Raw genomic sequence first — 13,170 nt, 5'->3', positions numbered from 1 at the left:
CCTGTGCAGGCAGCTGATCTTATCATGCACTCTGCATCCTTCTAAAATCAAGGCAATTTGTAAAGTACTATTGCCAAATATGGTTTATAGTCATTCCAGTTTGTTTCTTGTGAACCTTATTTTTATGAAACCATTTTCAAATACACTTTCAGTTAGGTTTTTCCATTCTGGCTTTTCACTCAAAACAGTGTTAGCGAAAGTGTCAGGCCTTCTCTTCATGGTTTAGTTTTGAAAGGTTTTAAATGTAATTTTGGAACTCGTATCACACATCACTGAGCTGCTTGTTTTTACATTAATAACTAGGGCTTATTTTCTCTCCAGCATGCTTCAGTTTCCTACAAGGTCAGCTCTTTGGTGAACTAATTCTTCAGTATGGACATGAACTGAATTATTGGAATAAAAAAGCAGTAGGGAAGAGGTAGGGTAAATTGTCCTTCCAGCTACTTCTGCGAATGTGTTAATAGGAGGATGAGTCCTGGGATTGTCATGTGTCTTTCAGTCCTCTCCCACAAAATCAGCAGGAGATCTGAGCAGTGGGGTCTAGGTGCAGGGGTTTTGGCCACTGAGTGTTCTCAGAGGAGCAGAGGAAAGCCCGCCTGTTACAACATGCTTTTCCCTCAGGTGAGTTACTTTTAATAGATGTTTTAAGAAATGATGAGCTGACACTGCTACTTTTGATTTTACTTCAGGGAAAATGAGCTATAAGTTTAGGGGGTCCTCTGCTTGCCAGTAATGTGATTTCTTATCACCAGAATATGTTGATGTAAATATGCCAGTTGTCTAAGCCTCTAGGTATGTTAAAAAAAAAACATGTATTTATGGGGAAGCCTTTCAAATCTTCCCACCTTTTTTTCACAGCTTTTTTTAAGCATTTTAAGATCTAATCCAAAGTCCAAGAGTATGAGCAGGAGCGTTCTCCAACTCATGACAATTGATTCTGAATTAGACCATAAAAGAATAATGTACTGTGGCAGCATTTTGTAGATTTGTTTTTTTCTTTTTAAAGAGAAATTGGTTTTCTGAGACCCATATGAGTAGGAGACTATGCAGCATTACTGCGATGGCTCACCCAATCAACTACCTGTGATCACTTTATTCTCCTTGAGGTCTGAAGGTCTCTGCACTTTCCCAAGGGGCTTCCTATGATTCAAAGAGCAACTATCGGAGGACACATCAGATCAACAATTGCAAGATAGAGAACAGAAATCAGATTGCCTGCAAGGATACCAGCTATTGATGCATCATCATAGCTCTTCTACAATAGTGGAAGAGTGTTTTCTTTTTATACAATTATATAAAGAAGAATCAATTATAAAGCTGTGCTCATGTGGTTGTTTGGAAAGGTAAAGTCAACAACTCCTTTAGCAACCATCCCAGTCTCTAGGCAGATATCCATGGGAGCTTTGGGAGCTCTCTTTACTTCTGGATGCCCCATAAAGAAGCATAATTTATACTGAATTAAGTAGCTGCTGCTTTACCTTAGTGCCAAGATTTGATGTAGTGAAGCAAAACTACAGTGAAGTAATGAAATCAATAATGTTATTAACATAACTTGCAGCAGAGTTACCAGACGCCCTCCTGGTGAATCTCTCAGTACCTAAAGGGATACTAGCAGGAACATGCCAGAGCCACAGATAGCAGCCAAAAGCCAATTTGCCTTCACTCCGCTCAGGGGAGCTTTTCCAGAACAGCACAGGGACAGTCACCTAGGAACAGCCACAGGAGGAAGAGGGTCAGCTTGTGTGGGATGTGCTGCAAAGAAGAGAGCAGCTCCCAGAAAGCGACTTTTGGCTTGGAGTTTTGCACAAGAAAGCTCTTCTAGGGCTAATGTGGCTGGAGTGAGATGTTACCAGGAACAGCGCACACTGTGCACTGGAAAAAGCTGGCTGGAAAAGATTCATATGGTCTTGAAGGCCAGATGCATCTTGGTTGGCTGTTGAGAAGCTGGAGGGTCTGGCTCAGTGAAGACAAAACAGCTCTGCTTGGCCCCAAATCTCTGTGTTTGAAAACACACTTTAATGTCAATGAATAATTTAATAAAGAAGACTAACTCTATGCTAATAAGGCCTCAGCCCTTTTATTGTATTTGTACAATTATTAAAAGGTCCTAAGACAGACAAACAGAACTGAGAAAGTATTTTATTAACATGCTTTCATTGTTCATGTTTTACTCAAATAACACAAATATTTGCACCACCGTTAGCTACACTTCCTGGAAACTAATGACAAGTTCATAGGTAGGTAATTATAACTTTTACTGACACCATTAAGTGCTAAATATGCAGGGGCTTCTCTGTCTGGCTCTATTCTGGTACTCAGTCTATGCCCTTCCCTGAACTGACAGCAGCTGTCATCTCTCTAGCTTCTTCCTGGCCAGCTACTCTAAAAAATTTTATTCTAATTAATACAGAGGAACTGTTTTTGCAGGTGATGGTGACAAGCAACTGATGTGAGAGTGATCTCGAAGCATTAGAAGTCATGATTTCTAGAAAAGGAGGCAAAGGGAAAAAAAGAAAACGAAACAGTGGCCTTTGTGACAGACTTTAGCTAACTCACAGTGTTAGTACACACAAGCCCAGAGGTACAAATCCTAGGCAGAAAGGACATTTTGGAAGTTGGCAGTGCCCTAAGGAAGTTATATGAAAGGGACAGAACTACTGTGAGCTTCTTGGTACTGGGACAACATAGCGCAAGTACAAAGGGAAGCTAGTAAGGTATCAGCTGGCTAAATCACGAGCTCTTCATTAGTTGCAGAAGTGCAGAGGAAGCACACAGAAAGTGGAACTAGGTCAGGCTACTAAGTATAAAAGAACAGCATAAGCATGGAAGAACAACATGAAGATGTGATGCAACAAACAGTGGGTGTGAAGTGCATGCACTAGTAGCAACAGGAGAGCTAAAGAAAGACCTGAGTTTCACGAACAGGAGATACTGAGTGATGATGTCAAACATGCTTTTTGTTTGATACTTTTTCCTTCAGTCTTTGCTCAAAAGTGCTCCATTTAAGACAACAAGCATATCCAGTCAGAGGGTAAGAATACTGGCAGCAAGAAAGAACAAAATGGTTAGACAGTGTCTAAATAACTCAGCTATATTCCAACTGACAAGCCTTGAAAGTCTTCTGCCATACTGGGTAAAACAGCTGAAGCCCACTTGGCACCATCAGCACAGCAGTCAGGGATGGGGGGCATGTGTTTCTGCACACTTGGAAAGGCAAATCTAGCACCTATCATGAAAGGGAAGGATGTAAAGGAGAAGCCAGGAATTGGAGATCAGGCAGATTAATATCAATTCCTGGAAAAATACTGGAAGTGGTAATTTAATAAACTATTTTCTAACACCTAGAAGACAACAAGCAGATGAAGAACAGCAAGCACTGATTTGACAAGAGCAAATCATATCAAATCAATCTAATTTCCTTTTACAGTAGGTCTTAGATCTTGATTTTAATGGAGTTTTTGCCTTTGTCTTGCCTGACACTTTCATAAACCAAGCAAAGAAACACACCTTAAAAGACACTGCTATTAGAGGAGTGTACAGCTGCTTGGAAAACCAGACTAAGAGCAGTTATAAATGCTTCACTGTCAAACAGGCAGGACATATCAAATGAAGTCTGAAGCCATCTGTTTTATGTCTGGCAGTGCACAGTATTTTCATTAATATCTTTGGAAAAAAACACAAGAGTAGGGAACACTTATTAAATTAGCACAGGACACTATGAAGAACAAGCACTTTGGAGAACAGGAGGGGAATGCAAAACAATCTCGACAAATGAGATAGAGGGGTGGGAAGAGAAGCACCATTCAGAATTGACAAAGTGGAGCTCTGAGGTTTTGTAGGCATCATCAAGGACTGCAAGACCAACTGGGGAACAACTAACACAGCAGCAGTTCTGCAGGTGGTCTAGGGATGTCAGCTCAACATGAATGAGCATGGTCATGCTGCAGTAAAAAATGAAAGTGCTCTAATGAGGTGTACAAACAGAAGCACAGCTTGTGACAAACAGGAAACCATTCTTCCCCTGTTGTCTATGCTGTCAAGGCTTCATTTGAAGTGTCATCTGTGCAGTTTTCACCACTGAAGTTCAGGGAGACTGAGCTGATTGCAGAGAGCGCAAAGGAGAGCTACAGCAATGGTCCTGAAAAGGTGCCCAGTGGGAAAGGCTCAATAGTCTAAAACTAATATCCAACCTAAATTTCCCCTGACACAACTTCAAGCTGTTCCCTCAGGTCCTGTCACTGGTCACTATGGAGAAGAGATCAGTGCCTGTCCCTCTTCTTCCCCTCACGAGGAAATTGCAGATTGCAATGGGGTCTCCCCTCAGTCTCCTCGAGGCTGAACAGACCAAATGACCTCAGCCGCTACTCATATGGCTTCCCCTCAAGGCTCTTCCCCCTCTGGCCTTCCCAGGACTTTTAATTTGCCATCTTAGACTTCCACACTTCATCACCTGAAATCCATGCCATACATTCGCCTGGCTGCCTACAAAGCCTAGCACTTGACACCAGAAAGGAAAACTACTGCTCAGCTCAAGTCAAATGCAAAGCAGCAGCTCTGGTAGTCCTCGCTTGAATCCTCTCTCTCACCTAGAGACATTTCCTTTCTCCTTTCACCAGATTATTAATTTCTGTCTTCTCACCAGTACAACAGAATAGGTGGCTAAAATGGTGCCTCCTGACCTTAAACACCCAAAAGTTGTCTAAGAGTGGGGGTTGTAGCACTGGCTGGATGCTGCAGGCTGGATCCCTTGAACTTACACCTTGGATATTATCATGCACTAAGTTCCTTGATGCAATATGCATTGTTATATATGTCAAATATATAAAACATTACCTAGCCATAATTTTTTTAGATGAGATTTCGCACAACCCCAACATAGGGCGATATGCCCTGCAGAAAATGTTGCAGCATCCCCAAACAGAAAGCTCTAGCAGAAGAAATGTTATCACAGTGCAAACATTTGCCTCCACTGCAAGTGTGATAGGAAGTGACACTGCAAATAGGTATGTCTGAACAGCCTGGTCTAGTGGAAGGTGTTGGAACTGAATGATCATTCAGGTCACTTCCAACCCAAACCATCCTATGATTCTATGATTCTGTGTAACCTGTCAAAGCCACTGCTGTACGCTTGGGCCCATTAGCTTGTCTTTTAACCAAAAGGAGTCCTGCAGCTCTCTGCTCCCCAAAGCCTGAAGGCATCTGCACACAGCCGAAGTCCTAAATAAGAAAACCAACATAACCTGCCTGAAATCCCCCAAGAAAGCCAACCCAGAAGCTCCGACCCTGTCTATGTGTGCATGTCAACCCTAATTGCATCCAGCAAACAAAAAAGCCTTCAGTGCCAGTGCAGGCATTGCAATGCCATAGTGGAAAATATTAGAGAGGATTAGCAGAAATAAAATTTTAATTAGGACTAAAATAAAATTTAGCCCTAAAGAAATAAAATCATAGCTAAAGGAAGCTATACCGAGGAGCATAGCATTTGTCTTGTAAGCGTTGTGGTCTGAAGCATAAACCGAAACAATCCTGAGTGTTTCGACAACTGTATGTTGGCTGTCATGAAAATAATAATTTTGCTGTATTCTTTATCAAGGGCCTCAAAGACATGTTGATTAAGGATGCTGCCCAGTGCTGGAGGAGCTTCTAAGGGTGAATGCTAGCTCTCTGCCCACTAACTTGGCATTTGAGGTAGCTAACTCTGCCGAGCAAAGCAGGGCCATCACACAGCCATGTGGGTGCCTGCTCTCCACACTGACCTTGCAGGGGACACAGCTGGGCCACATTTGGCAGATGAGGTCTCGGGATGTGAGAAATGTAATGCCCCCTGTATAGGTCACTTGCTGCCTTGCAGCTAGGCCACCTCCTTCTCCCATTGGAAAGCAAGAGCAGCCAGCCCTTCAACTCACTGACTGTTCCACCAAAACCTTTCCAGGACAGGCTTCTGTATTCCTCTCTGGCTGCTACACAGAGTGGTAGATGGGGAAGAAAAGATACACTTCAGTGATGTTGCTCCTCTCAGCTCCTTATTCCCATACTCCTATGATGGATGGATGGAAGGAAGGAAGGAAGGAAGGAAGGAAGGAAGGCAGGAAGGAAGGAAATAGCCAGAAAAAAGGATGGAAAACAAGGTAGAGAAAAAAGTAACTGAAAGCAGAAACTTCCAAAAAAGGCATTTTATAGCCAGGTTCTTTGAAAACTGTCTTTGTTGTCTGTGTCTAATAGGGTCCTGGTCTTTGCTAGGTATCACCATAATAGAATTGTAGAAGAAAAAAGATAAAGGATAAAATATGCAGTCCAGAGGAAAGGAAAATTCAAAGGCTGAGAGAATGGAAAAAGAAAACAAGGGAGGATCATATTGAAGCTGGCTGAACTGTCTTTTTTAGTCTTTGATAAAGTTACACCCTACAGATGCTAGAACTTTAAGAAACGCAAAAGCTTGGGCTAGTGCAAAGTCCTGTGGCAAAGAAAATTGCATTTTTAGGGGAGCAGACCCAGTTCCCAGACATCCTACACCCTGGGAAGTGACAGACCATCTCCTCAGGCTGGTCCACATCTGAGAACCCTCCCAAGCCTGGGCCTGCCCCCAAGCAGCCAGCGATGCACCCATCAGGGGCACGTGGTGAGCTCAAAGTCATGCCATGTGGAGACAGGAGGTCAGAAGATATCAGACTGTGAATCAGAACATGTCAAAACTGGGCCGACTCAGCTCCTAATGCAGATCTGAAGCTGGTATCCAGCTCCTGCCACTGCAAGGCCCAGTCAGTGTACCCTGTGGGTCTCAGGAAGAGGAACCACGCCTGTTCAGTGCTTTGCAACAACTGGAAAAATCCTCAGGTCATGGTGCTGCTGTCTCAAAGGTGAATGGGCCATGACTCTGAAAATGCTGCTCTAAATCAAGTGGAGGCATAAAGACAATATTGATAACCATGAAGCTGAAAACACAGGCCACAATATACAAACAAAACATGCTGAAGCCCCATAATGGCTGAACAATTAAAACAGAAGAGCATATACAAACATGACTAAAGAAGGCAAAATACTTTTTTGAGTGCTGTTTGTTTTGTTATAAAGTCTCTCTATTAGGGAATGAGTCTGTGAAAACCTTCAGCTAGTTAAAAACACATAGAGTATCACCTGTGCACTGGGAGGGAATGTGGTATGGGCATTGCCACAGTTCAAACAAGTACCCTTCCATGTATTTCCCAGGAGCCCGGACAACTACTTGTTTTTATATGAGAACTTCAGGCTGTGTCCTGCAGGATAAGAGAGGGTACAAGAGAGCCAGATGGCTGAGCTGACTTGTGAGTGCTGTCCCCAGATGAGGCAGGAGGAGACAAGGAAGGATCTGGTGGACAGAGAGAAAAGTCATCTGTGGGCAGGTCCCACCATGCTCTGGACTACAGCTTTACCTTTCACACCACACTCCCTCTCTCCTCAGAGCTAGCTTTCTACCAGTTTCATTCTTCTGCCACCTCATTCCTCACAGCAGTAGTTTTATATAAAAACACTGTAAAAATGTGCTCCCTGAGTGATGGGAACAGAAACCTCTCCACAGCTTGGGACTGTTTCCCCGTATGGGCATCCCCTTGCATCCCTCTGCATAGCTGTAGGGTCTCAGGCAGCGGGAGGCTGGCTTCTAACATCTGCTCTTCACTTCCAATATCCTGTTTACAAAACCCGATAAACTCCCCCCAAGGCTAAGGATTGAAACTTTGACGCCGGGGGAGAGAGTTATTCATCCTCCACAGCTGGTAAGCCTGCCCACCATCCTACCTCGTGCCAGCAGCATCAAAGATGGGCAGCAGATCTGAGAGGCTCAGCGCAGACACCTGGCCTTTCCTACAGGGAAAGCATAGGGTGTAAATACGCCTTCAGGAAGGTGTCAGTGGCAGGGACACCAGCTAGCACCTATACCTGCCCTAAGGCAGCCTCTGTTGTTATTCCAGCACTAGAGAAATGATGTAACAGCACTGTGTTTTTTTGGAATCCGGCAGCATTTTCCACCCGTCAGGCTGTGTAGGATGCCCACATGCAAGGCTGTAGGCTGGGGCTCCTCTTCTGTTTCTGCTTCAAGAGCAAGAAAATTGAGAAGGCAACCTACAGGAGATAAAAGGCAAAGCGCTGCTGAAAAATATCAGTAGTAGTAACTCTTAGAACTAACCTTAGGTGTCAGATGAGTCGATGCCTCTCTTTTGAACATATGAACCATTTTGTGGGTATGACAGCAACACACTCCATAATCCCTTCCATATTTGGCTTTATTGGCTTATTGTGCAGAGCCATTAGAATCAGGATTGTCTCTTATGAAGCTGTTAATGGGATGCAAATTGCAGAAAAGATTTCTCTGCATCAATAGAAAACAACCTAGTAATACATTCTTGCATAAAAATCTACATTAAAATCTGCTACAAAAGACATACTTTGAAAGAAGCAAAAATCCCATATGACTAAAGAAGAAATATGCTCACCATGGGAAAATGAATATCAGGCTTGTAACTAGAGGTGACCTGTCTTAGAGCTGCTTGGATCCCAATGAACAGATATGCCTTTAACTACTGAGGTGTTCCAAAGATGTGATTCACACAATATCATGGCTAAAGCCAGGTAAAAAAGTGCAATGAATATTTTATGCATGGAAAAATGCAGTTGCAGTCTGACCAAGCCTGAATCTGTGCTGAATTCAGCAAAGAGCCATGGCCAAAATATATATGCTGTTTAAATTAAAGTCTAAGCAGCTTGCTCTGTGTAATGCACTTCTACTTTTCATGCTGAAGTGAAGCTTCAAGACTGAAATTTGACTTTCAGTAAGGCAGAAATACCTAAAACTAACTAGCATGGAGCAGTAAGTCAAGAGAAATGTTGTGCTTTATCTGCCACATCACTTTAGGATTTTTTTTTCTTTTTGATGTAGACATCAGCATGACTGTGATTTCAGCCCATTGTTTCCAAGAAGCACACAGCTGGAATGAACCTGTTATTAGTGTTCTGCCAATGCCAGCTAGCACAGCTGCCTTGCCCACATGGTGTAAGTGGCAGAGTCCCCACCACTGCCATGCACCGTCTATCTCTCACAATGTACCATGGATGTGCCTGTTGTGTCTCTGGTCCTGTGCAGCCATAAGTGTCCAGCACTGGAGCAGTGGGAAATACCAGGCCAGGCAGAGCTGTAGGTGCAAAGTCCTTCCAACCTGTCTCAGTGGCAGTGGGCAGCCCTGGGGACACCTGCTACAAAGAGCCTGGAAGACAGAGGAGAAAAGCAGCATTGCTGAAATTCCTTGACCATTTTCTGTCCAAATCACCCATGCACTATAGGAGCTCAGGGTTGCCCTCCAGGGACACTACTCTGTCTCAAGCATGAAAGACCAGACTTTTCCTGAAATAACATCCAGCTCTTGCTTTGTTGCCTGCTGGGCTCAGCTGATACACATGGAGAAGCCTAAATAAAGAAGTGTCGAACTCATTGCCCAAGCTTTTCCTCACCGCTATCTGCATTCTTTGCATTCATTAAAAAACAAACAAACCTGTTTCCTGAGAGCAGGGAGGAAAATCACAGGGCTGGGTTGTTTGGGGTTGTTTTTTGTGAGGGTTTTTTTTTTCCCCTTGCAAAAGGCACTTGAATATTGTAGAGAGAAGCAGCTCTGCAGGATGTAGACAGAGATTCAAGTGGCTGGTAATAGACAAATGTGATGGGAAAGCAGAACAAACAAGACATCCACTATCTCCATCTCTCAGGGATAGAAGGAGGGAAAGAGGGATGAGAAGAGAAAAAAAGCATCTGCGCTGCTCTAGCAGCCAGATCTTAGAGAGGAACCAACACACTCCCAGTCTGGCCCAGAGACCTGCCTCGAATGGGCTGAGTGGATGTCAGCCAGAAAGGCTGGGGAAAACAGTCCCCTTGTTTTGCAGAGACAAACAGATCTCTGAGAGAGAGCTGAAAGAAACAAGAGTATAGAAACCCACAGCAAACAGCAAAAGCCGCCTCCAGACGATGACAAGGGTACAAAGATAGCACTGGAGGCTGCGGCACTCCTTGGCGCGGGGCTGGCCAGTGGCGGGAAGTGCCTCACATCCTCTTCTCCGCATTGTTCTCCCAACTCCTCCGGTGGCTGGGAAAGTTTCTTCCAGCAATTTACCCCATCCTCACCCTGCAGCTGGCCAGTGTGCCACTATTGATTCACTTCCCCAGGCATTTCTCTTACTGTCATGCTCTTGTGGCGTAAAAGCGGCCACTGGGCTCAGGCGGAGGGGGTGGCCGCAGCCCTCTCACTGTAGGAGGAAACTTTTCCTGCATACCAACATTTTTTAACCACAGCGAATAGCAGTGGTGAGAGTGGGAGTAAATGAACACTCAACCAAGGTATAGGTGGATTGAGGAGGCTTTACTGCTGCTTTATGTGAGACACCTTTCAGTACCCAGCACCGCTCCATTATGTGCAAGGTTGTTTTCCCTCCCTCCCAGCACAAAATAAAAACCATCAAACATAGAGCCCTGGTTGTAGATGTATAATTGGATCAAATTGTTGTTAATGACCTTGTTTGGTCTATTGTGCCTTTGTTTTCCACTCCAGCTTGCACCAGAGCAGGTAGTGTGTTTATGCTGCAGTCAGGGTGACCTGACTAAGAGCCATCCTGGTTTTATTCTTCTCTTCATGAAAAGAGCTGATCCTTGGGAGAGGGCTGACATCCTGCAGGGCAAGTCTGGATCTCGCTGCCAGAGAGCTATGGATGATTGCTAACGTGTCACGTCAAGATAAGTGCAGGCTGTGGTGTGGTGGACTGGAGGCTTTGAGAGAATGGTGTGCAAGCACAAGAGCTTTAACACCAAGGTTACAATTAAACCTCACCTGGGGCTAGCTGTTGAAGTAAAGCAAGTCTTGTTTAACTGCAGGAAAGAACACCATGTAATAGAAATCTAATTATGTTGAACAGTACCCGATGTAAAGGTTATAGTTTATGGATTAACAGCAAGAACTGACACTGTGAACTGTGAACTCATCTGGAACTGGCTGAAGGGGAAAAGGACATGCTGGTAGTTAATTATTTTGGGCACCAATGGGATGCTGTCATGGAAAGACAAGCACAATCCCAGGATGCACTGGGAAGTGTGTCTAGCAGAGGAGGAAAAAAACAGAGATGCTGACATGCACAAATAGGTACTAGGAGGACCATGGAGAACCTCTTGAGGGAACCTCTCTCCCTTCATCAGCATGTATGGGAGAGAGCTACCAAAAGAAAATAACATTTCTCTGTATGGCACGAGAGAAACTGGTTTTGCTCATGGCTGTAAAGCAAAAGGTTTCTCTCTGGTAGAGCAGTGATGCTCTGGACCAGCCTAACCATCAAAGCACTGGGTATAAGATCCACAACAAGCTCTGTGACAGGCAGATTGGCAGTGAGAGGCAGTGTCTGCCATGGGAGAAGCCAGGATTCAGAGGCCATTCATCCTCATGCCCTGAACCTAAGGAAAAAATAGAAGCTGAATGGAAAGTTGTGTAGCTGTTTGAACTGGCAGGGAGAAAAAAAAGTCCTACTAACGTGCCACTGCAACTCTACTAGAGCTGGAAGTAATCAGCCTTTGATCCCAGGCCTTTAATGCACTCAATAAAAGGCATGATGGCTGCAACTCTGCCATTGTATTATTGCCTACTTGGCTTAAAGTTGCATGGCACTGTCAAGGACATCTCCTGATGGCAACAAAGAATAGAAATGAAGAATGAAAGAAAATTAAAGTTTTCACGGCAAAAATCACCGTGTGCTGTGAAGGGCAGGCGGGTGGGAGACAGTAGCGCTGGGTGCAGGGATACTGTGGAGGTGACCTTGCATGGCATGTTTAAAAATAGCTGATGCCACCATACTTCCCACTCCACAGGCTTTCTGCTCCCTTCTCTGTCACAACCTGCCACATTCCCTACAGCACTAAATACGTTGTAAGTAATTTAAAAACACAACTAATTACTTCAGGGAGATGTTTAAGTATCTAAGTCTTTGGCAACTACAGGACACTTACAATGCTATGGGCATTGTAATGCAAGAGCAGAAGGTCTCCTGGTGGGTGCCTGTGCCAGAGGAGCCCGCAGCCCCAGCACTGGTGGCACAGGGAGGTCACCCGTCAGCAATCCCCACAATCGACCTCTTGTGTCAGATGTGTGAGAAAGCTCTCCCTTTCCTGTCACACGCTACCGGAGAGCTCTGGCAGCTGCGGGCCCCCTCCAACACCCTGGCAGGCCTGAATAGACAGAGCCGCCCCAGAAACGCCCAGATGTGTGCTGGGTTACTTGGGATTTACTGGCACACCATGTGCAAGATCAGCATCAGGCCAGGATGGTGCTGTTTAGTTAATTTGCTTTTCGTGATCTAATTTCCTTACTTTAACTCTTTTTTTTTTTTTTTGGTCATCCCAGTATCTTGAAAGGAAACAAAGAAAAGATCCAAGATGCCAATATCTTCAGCTACTTTAAAGGGTCTCTGTTTGGTATTCGCTCCCTGACCTGTATTCCTTGCTGTAAAACCTCCCTGTTACTGTGATTTAATGCACATACCAAAACAAGCTGCCAATTACACTGCTGTTAGTGCAAGGTGGCTCCAAAGACACTGCCCTGTGAGCAGAATCTGTCCCTCCATAGCAAAGAGGTTGCTGTGCTAACTCAGAGATGAGCAATAGCTGCCCAACTTACGACATCTCAGCCATTTCATCCATCTTGCTCCCTTGCTCCAGAGCAAGAGCAGACCTCTGCAAGCCACAAGTCTCTGCAGCATGGTCCACACACATGCCAGTTGCTGGGATGCTGCTCCTTTGGCTTTTATGACAGACACAGACTGGAGAAATCTCTGGGCTGTGAGCAGTGTGGACCCCTCCGCTAATGAGAGCTCATGAAGGACCTAATTATTTCCCCTTCTATTGAGAAGCCCTGGCTAAGCTATGGAAGGTGACTTCAGGCGAGCCATAGAGCATGGCTTTTTGATCCGAGATACACTGCATCCATCTAGTCTGCTGGTTCTCTGATTAGGACCCCGCTTCAAGTGTTGAAGGATTCTCCCAAGACGTGAAATTCTTATGGCTCTGCCACATTTTGTGACAGGCCTCCAGCTTGTCTAAGATCTCCCTGTCAAGTTTCATTTTTCGGGCTCTTTGTGTGAAATGATACTTAATGGAGGAGTCTCCAGTGTAAG

General features: G+C 44.6%; 1 long non-coding RNA gene across 2 annotated transcripts; it reads right to left on the bottom strand.

The window, feature by feature from the left end:
• Positions 1–1,809: 1,809 nt before the first annotated feature.
• Positions 1,810–12,642, bottom strand: LOC116784411. Of its 2 annotated transcripts, XR_004356060.1 has the most exons (5): positions 12,540–12,642; positions 9,080–9,236; positions 7,915–8,097; positions 7,774–7,839; positions 1,810–1,996 (listed from the first exon to the last, which is right to left on the bottom strand). It is a non-coding gene; the product is annotated as an uncharacterized LOC116784411 (long non-coding RNA). The 2 variants fall into 2 exon arrangements; XR_004356061.1 differs by lacking the exon at positions 9,080–9,236.
• Between the last annotated feature and the right edge of the window lie 528 nt (positions 12,643–13,170).

The sequence above is a fragment of the Chiroxiphia lanceolata genome, chromosome 3 (genome assembly GCF_009829145.1).
Source record: "Chiroxiphia lanceolata isolate bChiLan1 chromosome 3, bChiLan1.pri, whole genome shotgun sequence".
Classification (NCBI taxonomy): domain Eukaryota; kingdom Metazoa; phylum Chordata; class Aves; order Passeriformes; family Pipridae; genus Chiroxiphia; species Chiroxiphia lanceolata.
The sequence above is the reverse complement of the archived record's forward strand: the minus strand, read 5'-3'. Positions and strand labels throughout refer to the sequence as shown.